Source organism: Falco punctatus, assembly GCF_963210335.1.
Source record: "Falco punctatus genome assembly, chromosome: Z".
Taxonomy (NCBI): domain Eukaryota; kingdom Metazoa; phylum Chordata; class Aves; order Falconiformes; family Falconidae; genus Falco; species Falco punctatus.
In genome coordinates this window covers 11,192,844-11,206,387 of record NC_137586.1, presented here as the reverse complement: position 1 = coordinate 11,206,387, position 13,544 = coordinate 11,192,844, and the positions used below count along the sequence as shown (strand labels likewise).

Genomic DNA, 13,544 nt, shown 5'->3' with positions numbered 1-13,544 from the left:
GTTATATTTATCATTTGACGGTACCGGTCCTCGCTATTTTTAGAGCGGTGTTGCAGCTGCAGCTTGCTGCGGAGTGAGGTGATTTGGCCAGGGGTCTGGTTTTTACTGGGCTTCACACAAAATCGCTGAAGCCAAGGTGTCTCTGCCCTGACCAGACGGCCCGCAGTCACGCTGGCAAGCTCCAGGCTGCTGCCCCTCGGGGCGGTGGGTCCTGCCCAGGACCCCTCCAGCGGGTAGCAGAGCCCTGGTGCCCAAGTATTTACGATCAGCCATTTCGCGGGGGCAGCTGCCCCCATGGGTCCTGTCTGCCCCCCCCCTCCCCGGATCCGGCACAGCCCAGCCCAGCTGCATAGGTGGCTGGCAGGCTTGGCACGGGGGGGTCCCGGCATCACCTGGGGGGTGGAGGACACCTGGCTCGTTCCACTCAGGACATGTCCGTGGGGCCAGGGACACGGCTGGAGTCTCAGCTGGGGAGGCCTTGCCCGTGGGGGGCGGGGGGCTGTGTGTGTCCCTGGGCGTGGGGCGGGGGGGAGGTGGTCTGTGGGGCTGGGTGGGTGGCCGGGGGTGCCCATCGGTCCGAGGTGTGCCGCGTCCACGGGGTGGGGAGGGCTGCGGCTGTGGGGGGGCACCCCGTGCCCGTGGGGCGGGACACGTCGCACCGGCGGGGCCGTGTATGGGCCCAGCGCCCCCCAGGGCGGGCCGGGGTCAGGTCAGAGATTAAAGGTCGGCCTGGCTGCGGGTCAGAAGCGGAGGGCCAGGGCGATGGCAGCCCCCACCCCAGCGCTGAGTCAGGCCCCGCCCCCTCCGCCGGCGGCCAATGAGGGGCCGCTTCGCTTGGGGCCGCCCCTTCCCCGCTGTCATCACACACCCGCACGTGGAGCGGGCGGAGCCAGGGCGGGATCTCGGCGCCGCGTGTCACCACCTCTCCTCCCGCCCATTGGCCGCGCCGCCACGCCGCGCGCCTCGCCCCGCGCCGTGCCCCGCCCAGCGCACCAATCAGCGCGAGGAAGGCGGGCGCGGGGGGCGTGTCCCCGCCGACACCCGGAAGGAGCTGAGGGAGCCGCGCAGCAGTCGGGGCCGCGGCGGCAGCGGTGGCGGAGGGGGCGCTGGTGGGTCTGGCGGGGCCGCGGCGGGCAGGGCCGAGGGGCACACGGAGCGGGACCGGGCACTGGCGGGAGACGGGCCGCCTGTCCGGCGTGGGAGGGGTTAATACGCCCCGTCCCCGCCGCCCCCTCCGGTTCCAGAAGGTTCGGGAGGGGGGGCGATGGGACTGGGGGCTCTGGCCGAGTAGGGCGAGCGGGAGCTGGGGGGGGGCCGCGGCGGGGAGGGACCGTGACCAGGTAGTACGTGGGGGGCTGTGACCAAGATGGGGGCTGTGAGCTGGTGGGGGGGCCGTGACCGGGACGGGGGGACCGTAGCCGGTAGTGCTGGGACGGGCGCGGGGGCTGTGCCCGGCGGCAGCCGTGGCAGGCGGTGCTGAGGTGGGGTAGCTCCCCGCCAGGGTCGCCGGTGCCCGGCGGGGGAGGGCTGCGCCATCGCGGGGGCTGAGCGCGAGTCTGGCAGGGGAGGGTCTGGCAGAGGCAGCTCTCGAGGGAGCGGGGCGGGGGGACACACGCAGCGGGGCTGTGAGCAGTCGCTGCCCGGGAGGGGCGCGCTGCGGCTGGTGCGGCGGGGCTCTGCCCCCACCCCCGCTCCTGGCCCGCCACCGCAGCCCCGCAGCCAGGAAGCCTGCGCTGCCCCCGGTCTCCCCCGCCGAGGCCACGTCCTCCCCGCCGTGACACGGGCAGGGACAGCCTGCCCATGGCCCTGGCGACAGGACGGGGCCTCCACCTCCCCGCGGGCATCGGCTCAAACCCGGCCCCGGCTGGGACCGGCCACCAGCCCCGGCCCCCCGGGACGGCCCGTGCCCGAGGCACCATGGTGCTGGGGCCGCGTCGGAGGCCCGGGGCCGCCGCGCCGTCGCCCGGCCCCGCAGCCCGCCCGGGCGGCCAGCGGCGGCTCGGCCCGGCCCGTGCCTCCTGGGCCGGCACCTGCCCCGTGGGTACCCGGCAGCCGCCAGCGTGGGGCTGCGGGCGCCGCGCCGGGCGGATGTGGCCTGGTGGCCGGCCTGCTGCCCTCTGGTGACCGCCGCCGCCGGCGGAAGGGCCCGGCGGGGGGACATCTGCCCACCCCAGACCCGCCGCCACCGACCTCCCGGGGTTTTCAAGCGGTTCGCTGTGGCCGTGGCGCCCGGTTCCAACAGGAATCACGCCGGCGGTGCTTGGCAGTGCCAGACGTGCTGTTTAGACGGCTGCTGTGCGTTAGGGAAGACAGAGATGGCTGCGTGACGGCAGCTGGGGTGGTGGGCTTGCCTGCAGCCCACCTGCAAATGTGATCCTTCGGGTGATGTGTACAAGGGGCATAGACTTAGCTCCCGGGTTTCCAGACTCCTTTTATTCTTTAAGGAAGGAGCGTGGAGTTTGCAGATGCTGTGGAAAGTGTGCGGTAGAGGAATGCCACGCTGCGTCTTGGGGTGTTTTGAAAGTTGCTTTCACTCAGTGCCTTTTAAAAAAGCGTCACACAAGCTAGAATCTGCTTACAGACCTGTCCTCTGCCCGGATTGTGTCGGTCCGTCCTAGCAAAGAGGGGAAGCTGAGACCTTGTGCAGAGTGTAGCAGGACTGAACCCTGACGCAAAGGAGTCTCAGCAAACTGGGTAACACATGTAGAAGGTGAACAAGGTCTGGCAGGTGAAACGTGAGAAACCTCCCAGTGTGATAATACTAGGCTTTTGGCTGGGCTGGGCTTTAGGAAGGGGTTGAGGACCAGGATAATTAAATCATCCTTTAAAGTGTCGCCACTGCCTTGTTCCACAGCATCGATTCACATTGTGTGGGTCTCCGCGTGAGCGAGCGGTTGGGACCCTGGTAGGGACTACATGTCCCAGCATGCAGCTCCCTCCACGCAGCCCAGCCGCCCCTCTGGGCATCGTGGCAGGCTGGGATCTGCAGCCTCCTGTCAGCCCTGCCGGTGCTGAGGGCAGGGCAGTGGTGGGAGCAGGGTGGGCAGGGGGATTTATACAGGGTTTGGATCGCGGTGGGACGCTGCTGCCACGGTGCCTCTTGCAGAGGAGGCAGCACCTGCTTTTGCCTCATCTGCAGCAGCTGCTCCCGTAATGTTTTGCCAGGTTCCTGCTGACTCCCATGGGACCTGCATGCCTCCCTTCCCATGGACCCTGGAGTGACCAGGATGTGTGAGGACAGCAGAGCCCTCCTGTCATCCCAGCTGTAGAGCTGTGGTCCTGGGCAAGCTGGGCATGTGGAACCACAGTCTAGCCAGCAAGCAGGGCAGGGCTGGGGCCATTTCAGCTCTGCTACTCACCTGCCTTTTTTCTGTTCCCTGTGTGAAAGGTTTCCTACCTGCTGTCAGGCGGAAAGCTGCTGGGGTCACTGCACTGACTTTGGCAACCCTGTTATTCGGGACACAGCTCACGGAGGGTCTCACCTGCCTTTACAGCAAGCTGGGCAAAGCAGCTTTCGATGCTCTGTTCTCCAGAAACAGACCTTAGGGAACAACAGATCATTTTAATTTTATGGGTAGGGATGCTGTTTGACTTCTGGTGGCTTCCTCCAAGGCAGGTGAAGCCCCTAGTCTGTACATCTCCGTCCACTATAGTACTGAGCTTTCCCATCCCCTGTGCCATCAACAGTTCCAAGTCTTCTGAGCATGCGGAGAAGGAGGAAAGGAAGTTCCCTCCCTGAGTTGAAGGGACCTCTGAGGGCAGAGAATCTGCATTGCTGGTCTTCCTCCTCACTGCTACCACTGCTTGCCTTGGTACATTTCTGCACAGCCGTGCTAAGTGGCAGACGCCAGAGACCACAGCATGGTCAGGGTTGGAGGGGACCTCTGGAGATCATCTAGTCCAGCCCCCTGCTAAAGCAGGTTCTAGAGCAGGCCACACAGAGTTGCATCCAGGCAGGTTTTGAATGTCTTAGAGAAGGAGATGCCACAACCTCTCTGGGCAGCCTGTTCCAGGGCTCTGTCACCCTCAAGGTGAAGAAGTTCTTCCCCAGATTCAGATGGAGCTTCCTGTGCTGCAGTTTGTGCCCAGTGCCCCTTGTCCTGTCGCTGGGCACCACTGAGAAGAGCCTGGCCCCGTCCTCTGGACATTTGTCCTTAAGATACTTGTAGACATTGGTAAGATCCCCTCTCAGCCTTCCCAGGCTAAAGAGGCCCAGCTCCCTCAGCCTTTCCTCACCAGCCAGGTGCTCCAGTCCCCTGATGGTCTTTGCAGTCCCCACCGGACCCTCCCCAGCAGTTCCCAGTCCCCCCTGAACTGGGGAGCCCAGCACTGGGCACAGCACTGCAGGTGGGACCTCACCAGGGCAGAGCAGAGGGGGAGGATCCCCCCTCGACCTGCTGGCCCCGCTCCTCCTCATGCCCCCCAGGGTCCCACTGGCCTGCTTGGCCACCGGGGCACAGAGCTGGCCCACGGGCAACTGGCTGCCCACCGGGGCACGCAGCTGGCCCACGGGCAACTGGCTGCCCACCAGCACTCCCAGGTCCTTCTCCGCAGAGCTGCCCCCCAGCAGGTCACCCCAGCCTGTGCTGGTGCCTGGGGCTGTCCCTCCCCAGGGGCAGGACCTTCCTCACTGCTTCTGAGTCTCAGAGTGGTTCAAGGGGATAGTTATTGATTGGACTCTTCAAAATCAAAGACTCTTGACTCTTCCTGAGTCTTTTACCTGCCCTTACTGCTCTAGGCCTGCCCATACTTTCACCCTGCTAGATTTGGTAGGCACCGTGGTGTGCTGTTTGGAAATGTGCAGTGCCTGGGGGCCGGGATGCTGCCTGGATGCAGAACAAGAAAATGTGTTGTTCATAGATATGTGACCACAGATGTGAAAGGAAAAAGTGAAGCTGTACTGGTTAGAGAAGTTGTGTCCTCAGCACACTGTCAATAGAACTGTAATCAAATTATCAGAGGCTCCATGGCTGGAGGAATTAATGAGTCAGGTTTGAAGCAGGACAGGTGTGAAGGGCAATACAGGAGAACACTCAAAGGGAGGTATTTGTACATTTAGCAGATGGCTTGTGGAGGGTGTTGTTGCAGGTTACTCGGCAGTGACAGTCTTCTGTGGGGAGGTTTTGTCTGGTGCCTCTCCACCTCACATCACTCCCAGGAACTCCCTTCTTCCAGTGGGCTGTGTGGGTCCCTGTATCCCAGTAACACCATTGGGTGTTCCGCTCCTTCCTTCCATCTGCAGTGCCTGGCAACTGCTCTTTGGAGCCTGTTTTCTGACCAGCTCTCTTCCTTTGCTTTTCCAGTTTGCTTTTGCTTATGAGCAGGTGAGCCAGGTGATTATAACCTCTAGAGAACTTGCTCTCACAAAGGTTGAGGTTCGTTTTAAAAACCATTTTCTTTGACTGGGAAACGTCTTTGCAAACCCTTATTCTCTCTTGGCTTTGCTCCTCTCTTTCACAGCCTCCCTTCCTTGGCCTCGTGAATGCCCAGCTGCCAATTAATATGTTTTCCCCCTGTTTCTGTCATTATCTTCAGCTGGTTGTGAATCCTGAATGAAGAGCAGCTGAGCTCACATACTCTGCATTTCAGAGAGCTTTTTCAGGACTGGCCAGTGGTTTGCAGTCATACTTGCCTGTGTTGTGGCCTGGAGAACCCCCCAGCTAAGCAGCATGATGGTAGAACAATACTTGAATGGGAGGCCCTTAAAGGAGTCCTGTGTGTTGCAAAATGTGCAGTTAGTGATTCAGCTGGAAGTGCTTTTTAGTAACAAATCTGTGTCCCAGGCCAGGGCTGGTGTCAACCCTGTGATTCTTCGTGTTGGAAGTGAATAAAGATGCAAAGCCCTTTATGCAAGAGCTGAGGTGATAATCCAGATCTCCTGGCCTCAGTCCATTTGGGGTAATTGCATTCTTCCTGGGGAGTGTTTTCAACCCATCCCTGTCAGATACGTTGCCATTGCTTCCTGTGCTGCAGCAGTATGTGGGTGGCAGTAACTCAGCTGTGTCCAAAGCAATTCTTGTCACTGTTCAGGCTGAGAGCCTTTTGAACCTTCTGTGAAGGGTAGTGTGGTAAAGCAGGGAATTGGTACATGGTTTTAAGTATATATATATTTACATATACACATGCTACACTTAACTGGGGCTTTTTCTGCTTATAAATTCCCCCAAAACTTAGCCCTAGTGACTAGCTGGTACAGCTCCCAGGTGGGACCTCTCCTGGGACACTGGTGCAGGCTGACCTCCTAACTGTGTAGATGCAGGTGACATTTAAGCACAAACACTCTGGGTGCCTTTGACGTGCGGAATTAGACTCTATAACCCGAAAGTTATAAAGTAGGTATGTTTATTGTGCGCAGATGCATGGGGGATCGCTCCTCCACAAGCGTGCATGCCCGAAGTGACGAACCATCTCACATTTATACAATAAAACAAATGAATATTCAATTAACCCCTATACATATTCGTTACCTAAACCCGCTTACTCTCCCTTTGTATGTTAATTAGCTTATCAGTCCTTTGCCTGGACTGTGGTGGTCTTGCAGGTTTGTAGGTGATTCATGTCTTTGTGACCATCTGAACTTCTCCAGCAAGAAGACTTAGCACTCCCTTCCTCTAGATAACATTGAAATGTCTCTCGTCCTTTTCTCATCCTTTTTATAAACAGCCCCTTTGTTAGAGGAAGAAGGGTAGGCAGTCTCCTCAAAGCTGTGTGGCTATGTGACCAGACACCACACTCATGACCAGTCACCATACCCACATTCCTTGAGCAGACATACACAATCACAATCGATGTCCATTGTCCCCATTTCACACTATTTCTCCATATCACCTTCATGACTGTTTTAAGGGCTGGTGCACCAATAAGCTAGTGTGATGGTGCCTCCCCAGATCATGATGTAAAGGCTGTGCTTCTGGGGGACCAGCAGTGTGGCTGCCCACAGTGCTGTGCTCACTGGTGCTGTGGTTGTGGTTGGAGCTGGGTTGTGCCGCCGGTGGTACCACAGGGTGGTTACCCATGTGGGAGGGTAGGCTGGGGATTGGGGACTGCCCCCAAGCAGCTTTTGCTCATCATGCTTTTGGGCAGCGAAAAACCTGGGTCTGGGGAGGCTGATACTGTCCTGGTTTTCAAGATCTGCTGGACACGAGGATCTAGCCCCCACACAGTGTGATCACCAGAAGTCTATAATTACAGCACTGGGAGGGGTCTTGAACAACCTCTTTGTGATGGTGTTGGCAGGCCCCTCAGATTTCTATTGAGCAGTTGTCGTTTTCCCCTTTCGCTGTAGCCTGGGAAACACTGCAGCATTGGATTTGGCTTGGCCTGGAGTTGTTGGGAGCAGTATCTCTCCAGCAGTGGAGTTCAGCCCTCCCTGCCCTGGCTTCATGTCACTGCAGGGTGGTTTAGTGGGTGGCCCATGGGGACTGCAGCCAGAGTCTGTTCTTGCAGATAAACCATATGCCAGCACACGCACTTGAGTGCTGGCAAAGCCTGAGTGGTGGAGCAATGCACAGCTGCACAGGTGCAGAAGAACAAAGTCAAGGGCACAGAAAGGACTTTACTTCCCACTGAAATCTAGGGAAGAGGGACGGTGGCCACATCCTTAGCAGCCCTCTCTGGGGAACCACCCATGCACTCACGTGGAGTCCTGCAGGGAACTGGGGTGGTAACTGGAACCCCAGGAGGGAGTCAGGGCTGCAGCTGAAAGGGTATGGTGGGGTCTTTGAGGTGCTGGGGTGCTTGGGATCTCTCATTTCATGCATAGGCCACTAATGTGCTTGGCTTGGATGAGCAGTTACTGCCTGCCTAGTGTTTGGAAGCTTGTCTTGCATGGGCAAGGTGTTTTGAAGCTGAGCTGAATGTTTATTTGTGCATGTGTCTTTCCAGGTTACCCAAGACAGCCTGAACGAGCAACTCCAAGACTATGCTGTGGATGCGGAGACTGGCGTTTCCCATCTTCTTCAGCCCTACACCATAGTTAGTACCTGCACAATCTTCATTGGTCTCTCTTCCTTCACCAGGGCTGTGTGAAGAAGCAGGGGAACCCCGTGCTCTCCTCTTGGCCCATAGGGACAGCTCTGTAGAGTAGGTGTCACCCAGGTGAGGCTCCCACAGCCCAGGCTTGTTGGGTGCTCCTGGCTCCCACCTGGTTGGCAGTGTGGCAAAGGCAGCCTGGTTGTGTGTGACCAATGCTGTTAAGACCACTGAGCCCTGCACACAATTTTTGGGAGCTCAAGTGCAGTGTGTTTTAAGCCCTCGAGAACCTGTAGTCTGTGCTACTTGCTGCACTTGTCCTTCTGCCTGCCAGCAATATGGAATGGGAACATTTCCCAGCTGCTGGTCTCTGCAGCTTGCTGTCCTTCACCTGAACAAATAGAGCTCACACAGCTCGTGGCAGATGTGATCCTGCTTTCTATCTGAACCAGTTGAGCTCTTCCTGCATTTTCCCAGGATTTTGTAGCTTGAGGAGGCCCTTGGCCGTGCTGTATGAGGCTTAGAGTGACAGCAAAGTGTTTCAGGAGGACTGGTAGTCTTTGTATTGCCACTGTCAAGAAATGTGAAGAAGGTCAGGCCCTTGCTGCTCTGAGGTAAGCTGTCTGGAGCAGGCTGAGGCAGCTTTGGGCTTCCTGCCCCAACCCTGTGCCTGAATGCTGGTGTGCATGCCTGGGCCCCAGCAGTGCTCGCCCCACCTGCACGGTGTGCTCTCACTGGGAAGGGAGCCCTCATCAACACTGTGCCTCCGAGGGAGACCTGTCAGTCCAGAGCTCAGGTACGATTTAGCTCTTTGGAGAGGTTATATGAGGAAGCTGCTGTTTAGGATGCATGGTCACCCAAGGTCTGTGGCTCTTCCCTCCCCATGGAAGTTTGGGGCTAGTCCAGAGGCAGCTGGAGACAGGGACTCAGGCCATCTCATCCTTCAGCCCGATGCTGAAGTGGTAGCCACAACGAGTGAGGCAGGGGTAGATTTACCTGGGAAGTTAAAGGTAAGAAGTAGTCCTTTGCTGGTGTTGGTGTGTGCTGTATGTTGGAGGACTCCAACCACCCAACATGGTTGCAGCAGAGCAGCCCCTTTATCCAGCTGAGTTGTGGCAATCACTAGTACCTGCTCCATGCTGGGATCTTATGTGTATCTTAGTGATGGAAAAGAGACATATTATGTGGCTAAGACCAGAGAAAAGGTTTGCCCTTGGTTCTGCTGGAGCTGCTTGCAGATTCCAGTCCACCAAGCTCACAGTATCCTCTCAAGGCTCCCCTGCCTTTTGACAAGAGGCATTTTAACACACGGTTTACTGTGTTAGATCCACTGTTCTTCCCCTCCCCTTGCTGACCAAATAGCTTAATATCTCCAGGGACAGTAAATCTCGCAAATATGTGTAATGCAGCAGCTTCTCCCATTACTTGATCATAGCATGAACCTCCTCTCTGGTTTGGATATCACCAAAGCCAGGTGGCATTGGTAAACTTATATTTGGGCTAAATTAATGATGTTAATTCAGTTTAGTGCAGTTGGCTGTAATCTGGAAGCTGGTACAGCTTGCAGGCCCTTGGAGAGACTTGCAGTGCCTCTGTTGAGAACAGGATGAAATGCTTTGCTGGCGAACTTGAAGACTGGGCAAAGTGGAGGTTATGTCTTAGACAAAAAGTGGTCAGCCTAATGTCCTTCAGTCCACTCTTTGGCGTGTGTGGGCTGCCGCTGCTTCAGTCTGACCAGCTGATCTAGGAGTAGGTCTTTCCACTGGAAACCCCAAGAAAATGCTGCCCGCCGCTTTCTCCCTTCAGAGATGGAGCTCTGGGTTCCTTGTGAGTATTGGCACTGGAGTTATGCGAGGAATCCCCTCTTTGCCCTACCATCTCTGCTGCAAGTCGGTCGGGCATTCAAAGATCCTGCTCATGGGAGTGTTGGGACAGCTGGATCCTTGTTCGGTCCTCACTGCTCCCAGGAATGGAGCAGACGATCATCTGCTGAGGCTAATTTTAGGTCTCTGAACATTGCGGGTGTCCCTCTGAGCTCCTATTTGTGTGTGATCCTGTGGCTCCCTGCTAAGAGCTATGTGAGAGTCCTGTATCCTCATGTGCAAAGGTTTTGCTGGGGCATAGCATCCCAGGGATTAGGAAGAACTTCAAATTACTCACTTACCTAAAACGTCTGAGCCATATCAGATGCATGTGTGACCCCTTTTTTTAGCCCTAGCACCAAGCACCCTTCGGACTTTGCTTTGTGGGTGCCCATGCATTGCATGGTGGGAAACAGGCCACAGCCTTCCAGCCTTTTCCTGCCAAAAATGCAGCATCCTTCCTGTTCGTAGCAGTCAGTTCCTGTTGTTTCAGATGGGTGCATGTGGTATAGAAAATGGTCCTCCACGAAACCTCTGGGTGTGGAAATACTCCAAAGTCCACAGCCAAGTGAGATGGGAGCCCACCTCTGGGCCTGTCTGTATTGGGTGAATGGCTGCTTGTTGTCTGCCACCACCATCCTACAGCACAGCACAGGGTGAGACCTTCTGGCCTCTCCTTTGTCTGTACGCCCAAGACTTGTGGCCTCTCTGCACTTGTTGGTTTCTACCTGCTCAGGTGATTTTTCAGCAGCACTGAACTTAGCACTGAGCTTAGCTAAGTTTCGTGTTGAGGCAAGACGTGGCTCTGCAGTTTTGGCACATCTTTATTTTTAGCCTGTGTAAGGCACGGTTGATGGTATCAGAAGGAAGTTGCGTGATCTCCTGAGCTCTGTGACTCATCCTGGATCAGGACTGAGGCTTTGCTAGCTTCTGCTGTAACCCTCAAGTAATGTAACTGGTTGTGGTGGGCCCTACTGGATCTGGGGAAGGGCAGAATGGGGAGGGAAGCAGAGCTTTTTAGAAGTTCTTTATCTATTCTGTTAAGTCGTTAAATTCATTCATTGAAAGATATTGGCAGGTATCCCGCCCGAGTGTGGTTCAGCAGGGTCCTTTGTCTTCCCCTTGTATCTTGTGCCCCTGTGGGAGAGGTGAAGGGGAGAGGAGCTCTGCTTACGTGACAGGTTGGGTAACTGCTTAGCAGCACAGTGATGGTAGACAGCAGTTTTTAGGACAGGAAGCAAAGCAGGATCTGCCTCTGGTTCAAGCCACAGTGAGGTTTGGTGCAGAGGAACAGACCTGCTTGAAGTGGAAGTGGCTGGGACTAGAAAGCAGAGACTTAAGAGATGCCTGCCAGGCTGCAGCAAGTCAAATCTGGGACCCTCATTTCCATCAAACCTGGTACTGCCACAAGGTAGAAAGAGTTCATGGGGCTTTCTGACCTGCCGGCAGCCGTGTTGTGCTGGGCTGGGCTGGGCAGGGGCTATGTGTCACCACCACGGAGCGGGCAGCACAGGGCAAGCGTCGATGTTGAAGCATCCCTGCCTGCCACATCATGACGTGGGATGCACCTAGAGGGGCCTCTATACCCCACATCTGGCTGCCTGGCTCTCCCGTGTTGTGCCTTGGCACTGGGCACGGTGGGGTATGGTGCACCAGGTCCAGAGTAGCCTGTGAAGCAGGTGAGGGTGATGGCTTGTGGGAGTGGACATCCACCTCTGTCCCCTTTCCTTCTTCGGGGTAATGAACAGCCCTTCAGGAGCATGTTGAGGCTTCTGGATGTTGTTCAACTGGTTTTGTGTGTGGGGCAGCAGGGAGGGAGCAGTGAGGCTTGGGGGAGCAGAGACAAAGGAGGGAGGTAGCGGGGCATGCTTGGGGGAATTGCTATGGCAACTCGCTGCTGGCTGCATGCTGCACTGTGCTTTCTGCAGTGCGTGGTGGAGGAGCAGCCCTCGATGCAGCACCATCCTAGCCATGCCATGGGCTTGGCACTGCTGGGCTCCTACATGACAGTCTGGCACCTGAAGCCATTTTCCTTGGGCAGCAGCTTCAGGGTGGGTGGCCGGGGATGTTTTGTCCATCTTCTCCCCTCTTTTGCCTCCCGCTGGGGAATGAGCAGTCAGCTTCTCTTTGCAGACCTGTTCTGTTTGAAGCCTCAAGTTGCAGAGCAGGCTCAGCCGGAAAGAAACCAGTCTCCTGAGCCCTCTCGCTGTACGACAGAAGAAAGCAAGTCATTCTGCTGCCCTTGCTTATCCTCAATTAATCGATGTGAGTGGCTCCAGCCGTGCCTGCATCTTCCCAGGATGCTTGGCCCTGTACTGTGCTTTCTACCTTGCACAGCCAGTTTGCCTTGCTCTGGGATATCTGTACTCTGATGGAGAGCAGATGCTTTAGTAAGCCCTCTGATATGGTCTGAGACCATCCTCTGGAGCACACAAAAGAGTGGTTAAACATTTCTGAAGCTGTCTTTGGGCAGACCTCTTGCCAGGTGCTATCAGAGAGCTGGCCTCTGTTGCTGAAGGAAGTGGGGAACATCGTGCTCCTTGCTGCGCAGAGAGAATGGGTCAGGAAGCTGGCTCCAGCCATAATGTGAGCGTGACTGAGACCTGACCTGTCATCCATGATGTGCCTAAAGTCCTGGATGTGAGCCAGGGGGAAGGGACTGGCTGGCAGCAAGCACAGCTTGCCCATCTCAGTGTGGATGGCTGTGTGAGCTGTAAACTTCTCTCATTACACCTCTCAAAGGTCAGTGCTCTGCTCGCAACAAGCTACAATGCCCTGCCCACATCTCTGCACCCAGCCCAGAATGAGAGGGGAAGGAGCCTGCCCCACCTTCAGAGGATGCTCTGAGGTCAGATGTGTGGGCTTGCCAGGGGGTGGCACGCACTGCTGTAGCACCTGTGACTGGATTTCATCTGGGACTAGGATGTTCAAGCAAAACTGGAGCGGCAAGGATGCATGTCTGTGAGCTGCCAAAATGGGTCTGCACTCATAAAAGTCATGATTCTTGCCTGACCTGTGACCCCTTCATCCAGCTCTGAACCAGGGTAAAAAGCCTCAGAAATTCCCCTGAAAATCGTTTCACTATTTCTGATCTGTCATAGTGTCCATTTCCTATTTAGGGTGATTATAAGATCAATATAGACTGCCCAACACTGTCCAGCTACAGTTCCAGTCATCTTAAAATCCCAAGTAGGCTAGACTCGTTTGCAAAGTGTCCCCTGGACTCCAGACTCTAATGTTCCCAAGGGAGAGCAAGCCAGGAGGTGGAAGCTGGAATGTGGAGCCTTTGGGAAAGCCGCCTGCAGTAGACAGTTTCCTCCCTCCTGCTTCTGACAGGTTCCTTCCCTTTCCAGAGGCAAACAGCTTGCTCTGCACTGGCAGCTGAAGCTTCTTTCCCATGAAGGAAGCCGGGACACTGGTAACTGACACTGAAGGCAACTTCAGATCAGCAGCTCGAGCACTGCTCTTCATGTATGTGTCCTTCAGCACTGTGGTGTGAGAATTGGTGTTACAATATATTGCAGGTGTGGGTGATGGCAGACCTTGGTCAGAATCCATTGAGCCAAACTGTAATTCCCTCTGACCCCCCTTTCACAGCCTGTTGTTTCTGATTTTTTCCACTGGACTGAGGCCCCAGGATGTGCTATGGAATATCATGGAGTGGATGCAGAGCCCAGCAGGTAAGGCTCTGGGTTACGTATGGGTGTGTTG

The 13,544-nt window shown here is 56.3% G+C and overlaps 1 protein-coding gene across 15 annotated transcripts in view; it reads left to right on the top strand.

Annotated features, from left to right (window-relative positions):
- The first annotated feature begins 1,040 nt into the window (after window positions 1-1,040).
- ATOSB (atos homolog B) overlaps window positions 1,041-13,544 on the top strand; it is a 42,035-nt gene continuing 29,531 nt past the window's right edge. For 4 of the 15 annotated variants that reach the window (XM_080371287.1, XM_080371283.1, XM_080371296.1 and 1 more), the window contains exons 1-2: window positions 1,041-1,109; window positions 7,885-7,974. The gene's annotated coding sequence lies outside the window, so the exon portion shown is untranslated. The other 11 variants (XM_080371294.1, XM_080371292.1, XM_080371293.1 and 8 more) reach the window with 6 other exon arrangements.